A 14,446-nucleotide genomic window follows, 5' to 3' on the forward strand; every position below is an offset into this window, starting at 1 on the left:
TGGCTTATGCCTGTAATCCCAGCACTTTGGGAGGTTGAGGCGGGTGGATCATGAGGTCAGGAGATCGAGACCATCTTGGCTAATACGGTGAAACCCCGTTTCTACTAAAATTACAAAAATAAAATAGCCCGGCATGGAGGCAGGCGCTTGTAGTCCCAGCTCCTTGGGAGGCTGACGCAGGAGAATGGCATGAACCTGGGACGCAGAGCTTGCAGTGAGCTGAGATAGCGCCACTGCACTCCAGCCTGGGCTACAGAGCAAGACTTCATCTCAATAAATAAATAAATAAATAAATAATAGTAATAATAATAAAGTTGATCCAAAGTAACCACCTATCACTTTTATCATGTTAAACTCTTATTTTCCATAACCAAATTTTAATTAAAAATGTCTAGAATTCAAACATCCTCCATCCCTAAGGCCTGATGTTATAATTTAGAATTTCCCAAAGTATGTTTCTCAGTGTATATGTACATTATAAATCTCCAAAAAGTGGCTGTCTTAGTGTGTTCAGGCAGCTATAGCAAAATATCTTAGCCTGGGTAATTTATCAACAACAGAAATTTATGGCTCACAGTTCCAGAGGCTGCAAAGTCCAAGATCAAGGGACCAGCAGATTCAGTGCCTGGTGAGGGCCTCTTCCTCATAGATGGTGCCTTCTAAGTGTCCTCATAGAAGGTGCCTAAGAGACAAGGCAGCCTCTTTTATAAGGGCATTAATATCATTTATGAGGATGAAGCCCTCATTACCCAGTCACTTCCTAAAAGCCCCACCTCTTAACACTGTCACTCCGGGAATTAGGTTTCAATATAAGAATTCTGAGGAGTGCTATTGTCTGTTTTTCTCTCCAAAATTTACATATAGAAATCCAAACCTCAATGTGGATATATTAAGAGGTGGGGCTTTTGGGAGGCGATGAGGTCCTGCAGGTGGAGTCCTTGTGAATGGGATTGGTGTGCTTATAAAAGAGGCCTGATAGAGCTTGTTTTTTCTTCCACCGTATGAGGAGACAGCAAGAAGCCTTCATCTTTGAAGCAGACACTAAATCTGCTGGTGCCTTGATCTTGGATCTCCCAGTCTCTGGAATTGTGAGCAATAAGTTTCTTCTGTTTATAAATTGCCCAGTCTAAGGTATTTTGTTCCAGCACCATGAACAGACTAAAACAGAGGGTCACAAACATTGAGACCATAGCAGTGGCTATAGCCTGAGGAGATTGCCACATATATATTTGGACCCATCCTTCCCCAAACCCCCATTGTTGTTGTTTCCCCCACCTCCACCCTCCCAGAGCATCTCATGGGAAGATATTCTGGAGAATGTTTCTTATGCCAGAGCTTCACAAACTTGAATATTATAGAAATGACCTATGAATCCTGTCAAAATGCAGACCCAAGAGTCTACATTTCTAACAAGCTCCCAGGTACGGCCAGTGCTGCCAAGGGACACAGTTAGAACAATGAGATCTTTTGCTTTCTATAACCAGCATACTCATGACCTGGATAGCAGTGTCTGTCCCTTGATATACTTGGACACACTCATCTGCAAACACTGGCCTGTCTTCAGAGGTTGGGAGTGAAGCCACTAATGTCGATGGCCATGACTCTAGGGATAAACATGATCTTCCTGCCTTTGTGTATTGTCCTCACTTAGGATAGGGCTTATTTACTAGACCACATAGTTTCCAGTAACTGCTTAGAAATATCCTGCATTCTTACTATCTTTTCATTTAAAAAATAAAGCAGATCACTAGGCAGAGAATTGGGAGAGAAATTCCTGGCTCAATTAATTGCAGGAGTTAAAGCTCAGAGGTAGCAAGTATGCAATATGTCAGGGCACTAAGGAAAGATGCTAACTGTATGAAAGATTTATTTTCCTTTTTGAAAAGAGATTAATGGAAAGTAAAACTAAAGGTAGATTGATCAGAGGCCTATCCAGAGAATTCCACTCCGAATTTAACCCTCAGCTAATAAGCGCTTATGGAGTATGCACTATGTCTGCTCTGTGGTCGCATTTAATAACTGGTCCTAAACTTTATGGGTGATATGAATGCAATGGGCTTTGCCATCTTCCAGTGTCTTCTTTATACACATCTTCTCCAACATATTCTCTACCTACCTGTTCCTGTCCTCCTTCATTAGAGCCTTATTTTAAGCTGGCTGCCTTAATTAAAAAGAAATCAGTGAGAGAATCCTAATTAGGTATTACTACTTGAACAACAGTAAAATGTCCCCTTCTGGAAGTAGCTTCAGAATACTAGGGCATTTTTTTAAATAGTGAGATTATAAGCAGCAGTAAGATCACAGAGAGAAAAAAAATTGTGACAAGAGGTTTTCACCAAATTACTGTGAGGAGAGAAACTGATGAGAATTTTGAGTAATGGTAATTTCAGAGATAATTTTAATTAGGAAACAAACCTTCACCTATTTCTTGTGTTATCTGCTGACTGCATTCATATCAAACGATGTGTGTTGCAAATGAACTGATGTAGGTATAGGGCACTGAGCGTACATAATTTAACTCTTAATATGCATATTTATTTAAAGATTATAGAGAAGTGATTCTCAACCAGGGACGATTTTGTCCCCCAGGAAATCTCTGACAATATCTGGATCATTTTTGATTATTGCAATTAGAGGGAAGTGTTCCTGGCTTCTAGTGGGTAGAGACCAGAGATGCTACTAAACATCCTATAACACACAGGACAAACCCTCACAGCAAAGAATTATCAGGACTAAAATGTCAGTAGTGAGGAGGTTGAGAAACCCTGATACACAATAATCTTATTTTACTCCTTAAGTACTTTGATTTCCATAATCTCTACCCAAGAAAAAAAAAATTCATTCAAAGTAGAGGAAAGGAAGCCAGGTGTGGTGGCTCACGCCTGTAATCCCAACACTTTGGGAGGCTGAGGTGGGCAGATCACTTGAGCCCAGGAGTTCCAGACCAGCCTAGGCAACATGGCAAAACTCTGTTTCTATTAAAAAACACAAAAAATTAGCCATGCAGTCCCAGCTACCCAGAAAGGATCACCTAAGCCCAGAAAGCCAAGGCTGCAATGAGCCATGATCATGTCACACCACCGCACAATAGCCTGAGTGACAGAGTGAAACCCTGGCTCAAAAAAAAAAAAAAAAAAAAAGAAACAAAGAGACAACAATGATGACAATCAAAGTAGAGATCATCAGTTCCTTCGAAGTTATGATCATCAACCATAGTTTTCCAGAATGAAAAGCAATTAAAAGTACACCACCAGAACAACTACGAGTACATTAAGTTTCTGCAAAATTATAAATGTTTTTGAGCAAAACAGAACATTCACTGCTTTGAAAGTTATTGTAGAAGATATAAGTAGAAAATTAGGAGCAACTATGTGCAAATGAAAACCTCTCTTCATTTCTAAGAAAACTTGTCATGGAAATTGTCATTTCACACTAAAGTTCTCCAAGATAGGCTAAAGAAATATTAGCTTTGATGCTTTTTGTTGTGGATGTACACTTGGACTCTATCAGGCAAGAAAATCACTTGCACACATGTCATTAGCATTTTTTTGACCGTGAGAAAGTCTTCAGAATTCTGAGGCAGCCGTTTATTAATAGTATTTGAGCAAAAGCCTTTCTTCCACAATTCTAGTTAAGCAATTGGGACAAAGGTTGAATTGTTTTCATCTTGAGAAAAGTAATTGTTACTTTCAAATTTCCAGGCAAAAATCAAACCAAGAGAATTCATTGGATATTAGATGTTTTTCCCCCTGAAAACAATCAGGAGAAATAATGGGCAATAATATAACCCATATTTGTAGCAAGGCACTAGAATCTACAAGCATACAGAATAACCGTTTGAAAGGTTTCTGGTGACAGGAGGACCATGGGGAGAAATAAGAAAGGTCAGACAGAGTCTGTGAAGTCACTGAGAGAGGAAAATGGTCCTCAAGGCAAAATTCAAGGGCAGAAAAACAGCGAGAGTTTAACTTACAAATTAGAGCTGCATCAGGAAGAGCTGTGAGCAGAGGCAACCAGATTCCCTGCTTTCCCTTTCCTTTCCCACTTTCCTCCAATATATGAACTCTCTAGTCTTCCTTGTTCTGCTTGTCTGAACTTTTGACCCCGCTGCCACAGCCTGAATCTCTCCTCCTGCACTGTTTCTAGCTGTGTTTCCCGTGTCCTCTGCAAGAATGGGGCCTGCTTTAATTCCTGACTGGCCCATTATTTGTGTGTTTGGCTTTGGCTTTTTGGGCTGTGAACCTTACCTGGAGGGGTATGATTCGCCCTCCACAGTAGGCACTGGGATGGCGGGGTTCCCACCTGAGCCCCTTCCTCAGACGGGTATGAGGCTAAGATGTTGGCCAGCCAGGATGGAGACAGACACCTGGCTGGTATCGTGTTTACAGAATAGGCACAGGAAAAGTGTGCCAATTTGGATGTAAATTGCAAATTAGGTTTTTTTAAGCTCTATGTAACAGAGATACTTGAAGTCACCTACTTGAAAAGACTTGACTTTTTGAGATACTTGACTGTGGGGATGAAAACAGCCTCTTCAGCTGAGTGTTGTGTTGGGATAGGTCCAATCACAGCCTATTTTTAGTTTGCAAAACTATTGATCCATAAAGTACTCTACTGCCCCACTGTCGTTAACATTCTCCAAGTCTCCAGTCTCTGTGCAGAAACTGTCATGACATTTTTACAGAAAAGCTGAGCACCTTCCCTCATACAGGCAGCCTGAAATGCATTTTTAAAGATACATTACAGGCTTTACCATCAAACTACCTTGTATTCTAAAATTAAGTTATAAACCACTCTTTTCAAAACAAATGAAGTAATAAAATAGTAAGAAAATGCATGTGGGTGAGGGAAGGTGACAGAGCCCATGTGTCTGGGATTCTCCTCATATCAGCTTGGTAAGAAAATCATTTGGTTCGGATAATTTACAGATTTGGAAGGGCATGTTTGTTCTTTTGATCTTCCAAGAAAAGATTTAGAGAAGATAAATCATGAGGGTTCTATTGTTTTAAGATAAAAAATAACAACCTGTCAGTCTAAGTAAGTAACTATATTTCGGTGGCCACTGGTATTATGTGAAAATATTGACTCAATTCCCAGGCACCTTGGATGTGTGAAATTCACACTCTGTGGCAGCTCCAGAATGTCTAAATAGGAGCAGCCAAAGGCAGCAATCTGGTGGGAAGTAGTAGTGGGGAAATTTTCAAAAGGTGCATTTGCATTACAAACAGTATTTACTTAGATTTCTACATTAAGGTCAATTAAAATCAATTTTTTTCCCAAAAAGATGCTCATGTTGTATTTTACATATGATTAAAAAATATTTGTTCTTTAGATCAAAGAATGCATGTATGTGTCTAACACACATGCCCCCATACTCACACATACTGGAGTGGCTTTGAGGGACAGAGAATGTTTCTGGAGACCTGAAAAGGGTGTGCTAATAAGCAAAACGATGTTATTCAAGGGCCTGCTGTACTGTAAGCAAAACATACACTCTAGAATTTAAAGACTGAGAATGAAAAAAGAAAGTAAAATATCTAGTAATTTTTATATTAATTTCATGTTGAAATAATATTTTGGTTATACTGTGTTAAATATATTATTAAAACTAAAAAACAAAAAGAATGCCACACCACCTGCCAACCCTGGGCACTGTGGCCACTCACAATTATCGGCTTTTACCAACAGGCACTAATGTGCCTACAGAAAAAGAAAAAGAAACAAAAAAAAAGTGGAAGCTTTGAATTTTTATAAACAAATGGTCTCAGTTAATAACAGAATGTTACTTAGCTAAGGTGTAGATTTTTATGTGTGACAGGCACGGACCTGTATTCCCTCTTTGGCTTCTACTTACCTAATGGCCAAGCTGACTAAGAGTTACTCAAACCTGTGTTTCAGACATTGGATCAGTCATAGTCCTAAGTTATGGGAGTACAATAAGGAGTGATGGGTTCCATATTGCTGGTCAGTTTTTGGTTTAGAACAGCTCAGCTACGAGCTGTACTCCAAGCTTCAGCTCCTCGTTCACCAGACTGTGAGGTCACCTGGGAAACTACTGTAATGACATATTCTCCTTGTAACCCCAAAATTCAAGATTCAACCACAAATGCACCTGAGAACATGTCTTCCCTTTTCCTAGAATCTGAAATTGGGAAAGGTCCTTAGAATTGTAAAATATCAAAGATAGGCAGCACCTAAATAGTGCTAAGCCAGATGCAAAATCTGAGGGTCAGAGAATTAAAGTGATCTGTCCACACACACAACAGTAGGGGTAAATCATTACATATCAAAGAAACTCCAGTCATCAGGTCCGAAGAACCCAATGTTGTCTTTTAAGGTAAGGGTTAAAGTACATACCCACTGAGCCTTGGGCAGGCTTTGTGAGGTTGAACTCCACCTCCTTCTAAAACTAATGGAGTCAAAGAAACCTGAAAACTCATTTTTGGTTCTAAAAAGCAATGTCCCAATATATTATCTCTCTCCAGCTATGGCTTCAGGCTTCTAGAAGGCTCTGTGACATTAAAAATCCCTTCGAGCTAGAAGAAGTTGAACACATAACTATCGAATAATTTTTTTTTCCTGGGCAATTAAAACACTTCTTGCTCTTACATACCACATCATTTTTACTGGGGCGTGATTTTTTTGTTTTTGCATTGAAGGTGTCTGATCTTAACAATATAAGGTTATAACTTTTCTGAGGTAGCTGAATAATATATACACACCTTTCAACAGTTGCAGAAAACACAAAATACAAGAAAAAACATACATATATGTATATACACACATGCAAAGAATAGAAACTCCCTACTTAGATGATGAAACAGCAAAACTAATTAGTATAACAAAAGACCAAGTATTTTCTACCTGTCTGCAGAAGCAACATGAAATGCAACCTTCTAATGTCTGATGTGGCAACACCACTATTAAAGTCCAGATGCCAGTTTCCTGGGGATCTTTCTAATACATCACAGCACTCTTCCTCAACTTTGGAGAGTAGACTAAACAATTTTACCAGTATGCTGGCTTATGATTTCATTATGGTGAGGGTAGGCAGGTAAGGAATGTACAAGGTTAATATTTATAAATATGAATCTATACAGGTATAGCAAGCGTATAGAACAGGAGAAAGAACATGGACCCAGGGCATTTGAATTCATTTGGTTCTGTCACTCATCCATCATTTAGTGACTTTGGTCAAGCTACTTTTAGTTTCCTTGAGCCTGACGTTTCTCATCTGCAAAATTATGATATTAACTATTAAAGCACTTCCTTAGAGGATTAGAAGAGATAATGTGTGAACATTACCATAGTATCTAGCACAGGGAACAAGCTAAGTGTTGATTCTCTTTCTCCTCCTTAGTTAGGGACAACATAGTTAATTGCCCTCTATTTTCTGGATGTTTCTTTGTAAGGGTATTTAATTCACCTATTGGAATATAATTTGGAGGTTTAGATATGGTATGGTTTGCTTTTATCTAAATGCCAGTGAAAAATTACAGAGATGAAATTGAGGGCTGGGTGTAAAGATTTTGTATTTTATTTAGATATTTGAGTCCATTAGAAAGTTTTCATGGAAACTAATAGTTGATTCCTCTTACATATGAGAAAAATTGATTTCATAATCATGGCCCTACACTTTATAGTTTGACTATGGTGTAAAGATTGAAATGTTACCTGGTAGTATTTACATTATGTGCATAGTTAACTCAAGCACTTCAATAGACCTTTGACATAAAAATACTGAATATCCTTGGACTCCACCAACTTGCAAGCAAGCTTGAAAATCTGTGGCATTTAGTAATTTGAACAGCTATGAATGATTCAAGCTGTGCAGGTGAAGATTCATGAAGCTAGTGGGTGAGCTTACTTTCCTGTCCAATACCAGTACCTGAAAGCAGTTTGCATGATCTATTCCATTAGCATATAAGAATTCTTCTGCAGTAATATGCATTACTTTCAGGGTATGTGCAGTAAAATAAAGCTGTTCTCTAAAATGTGATTTCAGAGATATGAAACTTAATGCCTGTACAATAACACCAACATCAGCAGCTAACATCTTTAAACAATTACTTTGGGGCCAGAAACTGTACTAAATAATTACATGAAGGATCAGACTTTAGGCTGTACAGATACCTTGGATAGGAGCCTGGGAGCAGTGTGGCACAGTGGCTAAGAATGTGGTCTCTGGAGTCTGGGATACTTGGGTTCATGCATGGATTCTGCCCCTTTCTAGCTATGTGACATTGGGTCAATTATTAAACTTCTTAAAACCTCAGGTTTCTCATCTGTAATTTGAAGTAAAAAATAATGGCCACTTCGTAAGGTTGTCAGAAGCATTAAATAAGGTAAGAAAGAGTTACTTTTAAAACCCTAGCCTTATATCTAAATACTTAAGAGTCTAAGGTGGGCCCTTGAACTTTTCTGCAATGCTTTATTGTATATTACAGAAAACCTTACAAAATACGGTAGGGTTTAATAATTGGGGAATTTATGGAGGAGAGTAGTACTGGAATATATACTTTTTAAATGACAAAATAAAATTTACTGTAAGTTTAACATGTGTGAGCTGAACAAAATAGCTCTTACAGAGTATTATTATTTACAGGCTTGCTATGGCTCAATTGATTAGAGAAACTTTAGTAACTCAGTTCTAGTTCAAATATTATTAGCTGGATTGGGGAAGGCAGCAAGGAGAAAAAGGGGTATGAGAATATTGGGTTTGTCTTCAAAAAATGCATGGAGGTCCAAGTCCAATTCCATCAATGTAGTTTTTTTGTTGGTGGTGGTGGTTTTTTTTTTTTTTTTTTTTTTTAGATAGAGTCTCACTCTGTCACCCAGGCTGAAGTGCAGGGACATGATCATCATCAATGTAGTTTTTGGTGAAATTTTTCTTGATTTTCTTTTTAGTTCATGGTTTGAAACAAGGCCCTGGAAAATACAAAAATCTTACATTTATTTAAACCCAGGACATCTGTGTAGGGGTTTTAGGACCACATCTATCAAACAACTGAAGCCAGAGCCAACTGAGAAACAGCCTGAGTTTGTAGGCTATGTTTTATTAAAGTTTCAACTGATTATGTCAAAACATGGATTCATCCCAGAGTATTCTCTATCTCACACACCACAAATCCAGTATTTCAGCTCAACCTTGAAACTACAGGAAAATCGAGCCATGTCTTCCCACTGACCTTGCCTCTCTTCTAGTCATAGTATTAATCACTTGCTGGACTATTGCAATATTATTTTACATATTCTTCTTTCTTTGCTTTCTATTACTCTATGATATATTTTCCATCAAGCAGCACTGTGAACTTTTAAAAATGGAAGTCAGATTATGTCATGCCTTTGTTCAAAACCTTCCAATGAACTCAATATCTGAGTAAAATACAAAATCTTTATACCCAGCTCTCAATTTCATCTCTGTAATTTTTCCTCTCACTCTTGGCTCCAGTCACACTGGTTTCTTTGTTCTCCACCAAACATGCAAAGCACATTGCTGCCCTGGGGTCTCTGGACTTGTTTTTTTCAGAGTCTGGAATGTTCTTCCACTCCTTTCACATCTCTATTTAATAGTCATCTTAGAAGGGAAGCCTTTCTCAACCTCATATGCTCTCCTCCTTCATTCTTTATCATCCTACTCTGTTTAATTTTGTGCTACAGCACATAGTTCTGCCTTATATAGTATACACTTACCTCTCCCTTTCTTATCTTTCCCAAGAGAATGCATGTCCCATGAAAGCGGGAACTTCCTCTGATTTGTTCACGGTTACGTTGCCAGCAACTGGACCAGCATCAGCACATGGGCCTCTCAGGAAATATTGCTGAATGCAGCATTGTGCAAGTGGAGGGATTAATTGAGAAGAGCAATTTACTCAAGGGTGAAAGGAAGGCACTCTGGTACTGAACTGATGGATGATCACATTAGTGATTCTGAATATTAGGGTTTGACTCTGACTTCCAAGCCCTGCATTTCCAGTAGATATAGCTTCTCATCCTTCATGAGGCACTGCTATCAGGAGTAACTAAGCCAAGAGGATGAAGGAGAGAATTGAGATTCCCTTGTCTAACTCATCATTGCTATGGCTTCAGTGCTGTACTTTACTTTGTCAGATAGAACTGGCTCCCTCTCTCACATCCACTAGCTGAGGATGAGAGCAGAAGCACACTTGTCAGGCAGCGGACAGGAAAGGAATGATAGTGGAGTTAGGGACACAACTTCAGGAGCCCCTTGAGAGAGTTAATTCGACTCCTCAGGGATCCTAGTAGCAAAGAGCAGGTGTTTTCTACTTGGTACAAATAATATTTCTTCACATTAGTTCTTCACAGATTTGAAATTCCTTCTTGGTAGTAAATTAGACAATTAAAAAGGTACAAGGCCTCTTTACTGCTGATCTCCAAGGTGACCTGTATGATCCTACAACTGTGCTATTGAAATATATTACCTCAGGGGCCCAAAAGCTGGCAACATCACTGGCTACATTCATTACTTTATTCCTTTTTAAGTGCCATGTCTTTCTTGAATACCTGCTATATGCTAGGTGCTTGGCTAGGAGCTAGGTTGTAGTTAGGATTAAATTAGACATGGTCTCTTTCCTAAAGGAATTGGTAAACCAGCAGAAGAACTAGCATACAGTTGTAGAGCTGAATGGGTACAATCCTAAAGTAAATGGGATGTCATGAAAGTGAAAGACACAGGGAATTGATTCCACCTGGGGCCAGGATGTTCAGGCTGAAAGCGGAACAATGCCTAGAAACTAGAGGAAAGGATAGAGTGGGGAATGCATCTGGAAACGAACACCACAGCTTAGGTCTAGGATGGGAGGGAGACTGGCACATTTAACAAGCAAAAGATGGCAGGTGTGGCTGATTCCTTGTTGGGGGGCGGGGGGAAGGAGGGGACAGGAAGGTGAGCCCGAAGACTGAAGAGAAGGTCAAATCCTGAAAGCCACGTAAGCTTCTTTACAATGTTGGTCTTTAACCTGATAAAAAGAGGAAGGCTCTGAATGGCCTCAGGCAGGGAAATTATATGATTTTATTTGCATTTTTAAAAATTCACTCCGACTGCTCTGTGCAGAAGGGATTGTAGAGGGCCAGGCAGATGAAAGAGGCCTGTGGGGAGGCAGTTGCCTGCACAATAGAATGTATGCCTTGCACTCAGGAGTGCATGATAGAGATGGGGGAGAAGGGAAACCAGGCAGGTTGACTGAGCAGGCAAGAAATAGAAGGAATAAAACAAGTTCAGAGGCCCAAATATTGATCTCACATCTCATTTTCAAGATTAGCTTTTATTTTCATTGTGGTGATGCATATTTTGTGTCCAATTTACATCCACTCCACCCAGCCCTGACCAAACTGCTTTGCGGCTGAGTTGCCATAATTTGCACTCCATTTCTCTGGAAGGCTTAGGCGTGAGGTATAACAGGTGTTTCTGGATCAGCTCAGGGTCGACCCCACCCTAAAGTCCTTAGCTAATCTTTAGAAGGGCATGATTCTGAAGGTGAGAGAAAATTACTAAAAATTATTTTATCTAGTGCTACAGATGATACTTCCTATAGTGACTTTACATCACAGTTGACCTGTCAAATTCTAATCAACACACCCTGGTGGAAATTTCCCCAAATTTTATTAAATGTTATAAATATTGTGGAGGAAAACAAAAACAAGAACAAAAAACTTCTCAAAATTTCACTTGTTAAAGCAATTATGAAAACCCACATTTTTTTTCCTATGAACATTTCTATACATTAAAACTGTCCTTGTTGAGGATTTTTCTAAGGTTCACAACTTCTGTAGGTTGTGAAAGGGTCAAATCACTTCATAGACTCCATTTTTATGAATATCAAACTGGGAAAAAATGGCACACAAATATAAGGAAAAAAACATAGATAGCAAACTGAATATACTATCATTAAACTCAAGAAAAATGCTGAAGGATTAAATCTATGAATCAGTGATTCATAGATTGATTATTTCACGTATTTATGAATGATTCTTATGTGATTAATGGAAATGTAGAGATTCATCAGAAGTTTTCAAACAGAGATCAAAGTTGCCCTGGGAAGGATTGGAGGTTGTGCTTAACGAGGAGAAAGGGCATTAAGTGAGGGAATTGTAGGAAATAGACCTCCAAGCTTGTTATTTCAGTTCAGTCAGAACTGTATTTATTGATTTATTCATTTATTTGAGGTATGTAAGTCCCAAAATGTCCACTGAATAAAAAGATATCTGACTAAAAATACTAACAACAAAAACAACAACAACAAAACACCATAAACTTATCTAAATGAGCCCTCTCAGGAATTTGCACTTCTTCACATGATGGAGTAGCCTACAAGTGACCCACTCACTTGCTGAGAACCACTAGAAATACACAATAAAAGCAATTTACTTGAAAGCACAGGAGAGCTGCCAAAGATGTCAAAACTTAAACTACATCAAAAAGAGCGGCTCAATGAGGGGAGCCTAACCTTCCGCCTGTCACTCCAGTCACCCTTGCTGGGATTTGCTAATTCTTAATGTTGAAAGAGAATCTGAGAAGTCAGAAAGAAGGTTGCTGTTGAGAGGAAGAGAATTCCTTGGAGTTTTCAGCAATCTCATAGGGTTGAGGAGGCAAAAAATGGAGCTGAACACAGCCCCGCTGAGGCAGCCAACTCGGACTTAAGATCCCACAGAGAAGAGAGGTTCAAAGACGTGAGCTTGGCGCTTCATCCCCAGCTTTTCCGCAAGGGGTTTGACAGTCAATTAAGTTACAAATAGCAACAGGCAAGAAGCAAATTGAGACTGTCCGAAAAGCAAGGCAAAGCAAACTTAGTCTTGTGGTGTTAAAGAAACAAAAATTGGGGTTTGTGATTCACAAATGAGGTGACACGTCTGATCCTCAGTTGGCCACCCTGGAAGATTATCCTTCAGGACTGTGGTGAAAGAAAGGTAAGCTAAACTTTAGAAGTGCTACAACCTAGGTTCAAGTCACTTTAATCTTTGATTGCAATCAGATGGTTTGCCTCTCTGCTGCCCAACAGAAAATAGGGTGAATCCTCTCTGGAAGGAGAACACATTATCCAGACCCTCTATATTTGTCCACACAAATGTTTGCCATTCAATCCAATATCACCCAGCATATTAAAAAACACAATCACAAGAAAAATTAATAAAAATGGACAGGCAATAAAGTCTGTCTCCATTTTCAAAGCCTCATAGAGTCCCATAATAGTTCACTTAAACATGTCTAAATTCAATAAAACATGGCACATTCCAGTCATCAGTCAGACATTAAGGATGAACTGTAATGAACAGTCCTAGTCTATTTTGATTGTTTGCTGGGCCAGGTGCCATTGTTCATGCCTGTAATTCCAGACCTCTGGGAGGCCGAGGAAGGTGGATCACGAGGTCAGGAGTTTGAGACCAGCCTAGCCAATATAGTGAAACCCCGTCTCTACTAAAAATACAAAAAACTAGCTGGGCATGGTGGCAAGCACCTGTAATCCCAGCTACTTGGGAGGCTGAGGCAGGAGAATTGCTAGAACCCGGGAGGCGGAGGTTGCAGTGAGCAGAGATCACGCCACTGCACTCCAGCCTGGCGACAGTGCGAGACTCCATCTCAAAAAAAAAAAAAAAAAGAACATTTGCTGACAGTTTTTAAGTCAGTCCTACCCTTCCCCCATTTCCCTTTTGTCCCCGAAATGGGCAAACTGATAAGAGGGACACCTTTTTATTGCTATTGGGAAATTCAAACCACTAAAATCCTGGCTGTCACATAGAAATCCTGACCCCAGCCACATGCCCCAACATGATAAAAACTAAACCCACTTATTCTTCTCTTTGTTTGAACCATTATGAACTGGCATGGGTGCCTGCTCTGCTGTCCCTGAAGTCCCACTGCATGAGCAATAAACCTGTCTGGACCCTCTTGGTGGGTGTGTTGTATCATCAGTGTTAACATGCCAGTGGATTTTGGATGTGTTGGGGGCTGCCATCTGTGGAGCCGCCCAGAAACAAAAACAAAACTGACCCAAACATTGCAGTTCTTTGGCTTAGCCTTTTGAAATAACTGTGATTAATCTTTTTTTAAAAGGAGATGACTGATAATAAATTTTACTAGAGAACTGGAGTCCCTTTAAAAAAAATCAACTAGAAATTTTAAAAAATTGAACTCAATATGTAAGTTTTAAGTATATTGGACACACATGAATAAGTGAATTTAAAATTAGGGCAGTAGAAAATAACCAGACTTAAGCACAGATTAGAGGGAAATTTATATCCTTAAATGCGTACAGCACTAAAATAAGAAAGGTAAGAAATTAATGACATGATTATCCATTCCAATGAGTTAGAAAAGAAGAAGTAAGTTTTACTGGAAGAAAGCAGAAAAAAGAAAGAACTATGAAGAAGAGAGCAGAAATAAATAAAATAGAATACAAACAAATCTATAAAGCTGAAAGCTTATTTT

At 39.1% G+C, this 14,446-nt stretch overlaps 1 protein-coding gene across 4 annotated transcripts in view; it reads right to left on the reverse strand.

The window, feature by feature from the left end:
• Positions 1-14,446, reverse strand: part of CTNNA2 (catenin alpha 2) — a 1,167,663-nt gene that overhangs the window by 216,046 nt on the left and 937,171 nt on the right. Inside the window, exon 1 of one of the 4 annotated variants that reach the window (XM_077958577.1) lies at positions 3,974-4,096. The gene's annotated coding sequence lies outside the window, so the exon portion shown is untranslated. 4 annotated transcript variants of the gene reach the window in all.

Source organism: Macaca mulatta, chromosome 13, assembly GCF_049350105.2.
Source record: "Macaca mulatta isolate MMU2019108-1 chromosome 13, T2T-MMU8v2.0, whole genome shotgun sequence".
Taxonomy (NCBI): Eukaryota; Metazoa; Chordata; class Mammalia; order Primates; family Cercopithecidae; genus Macaca; species Macaca mulatta.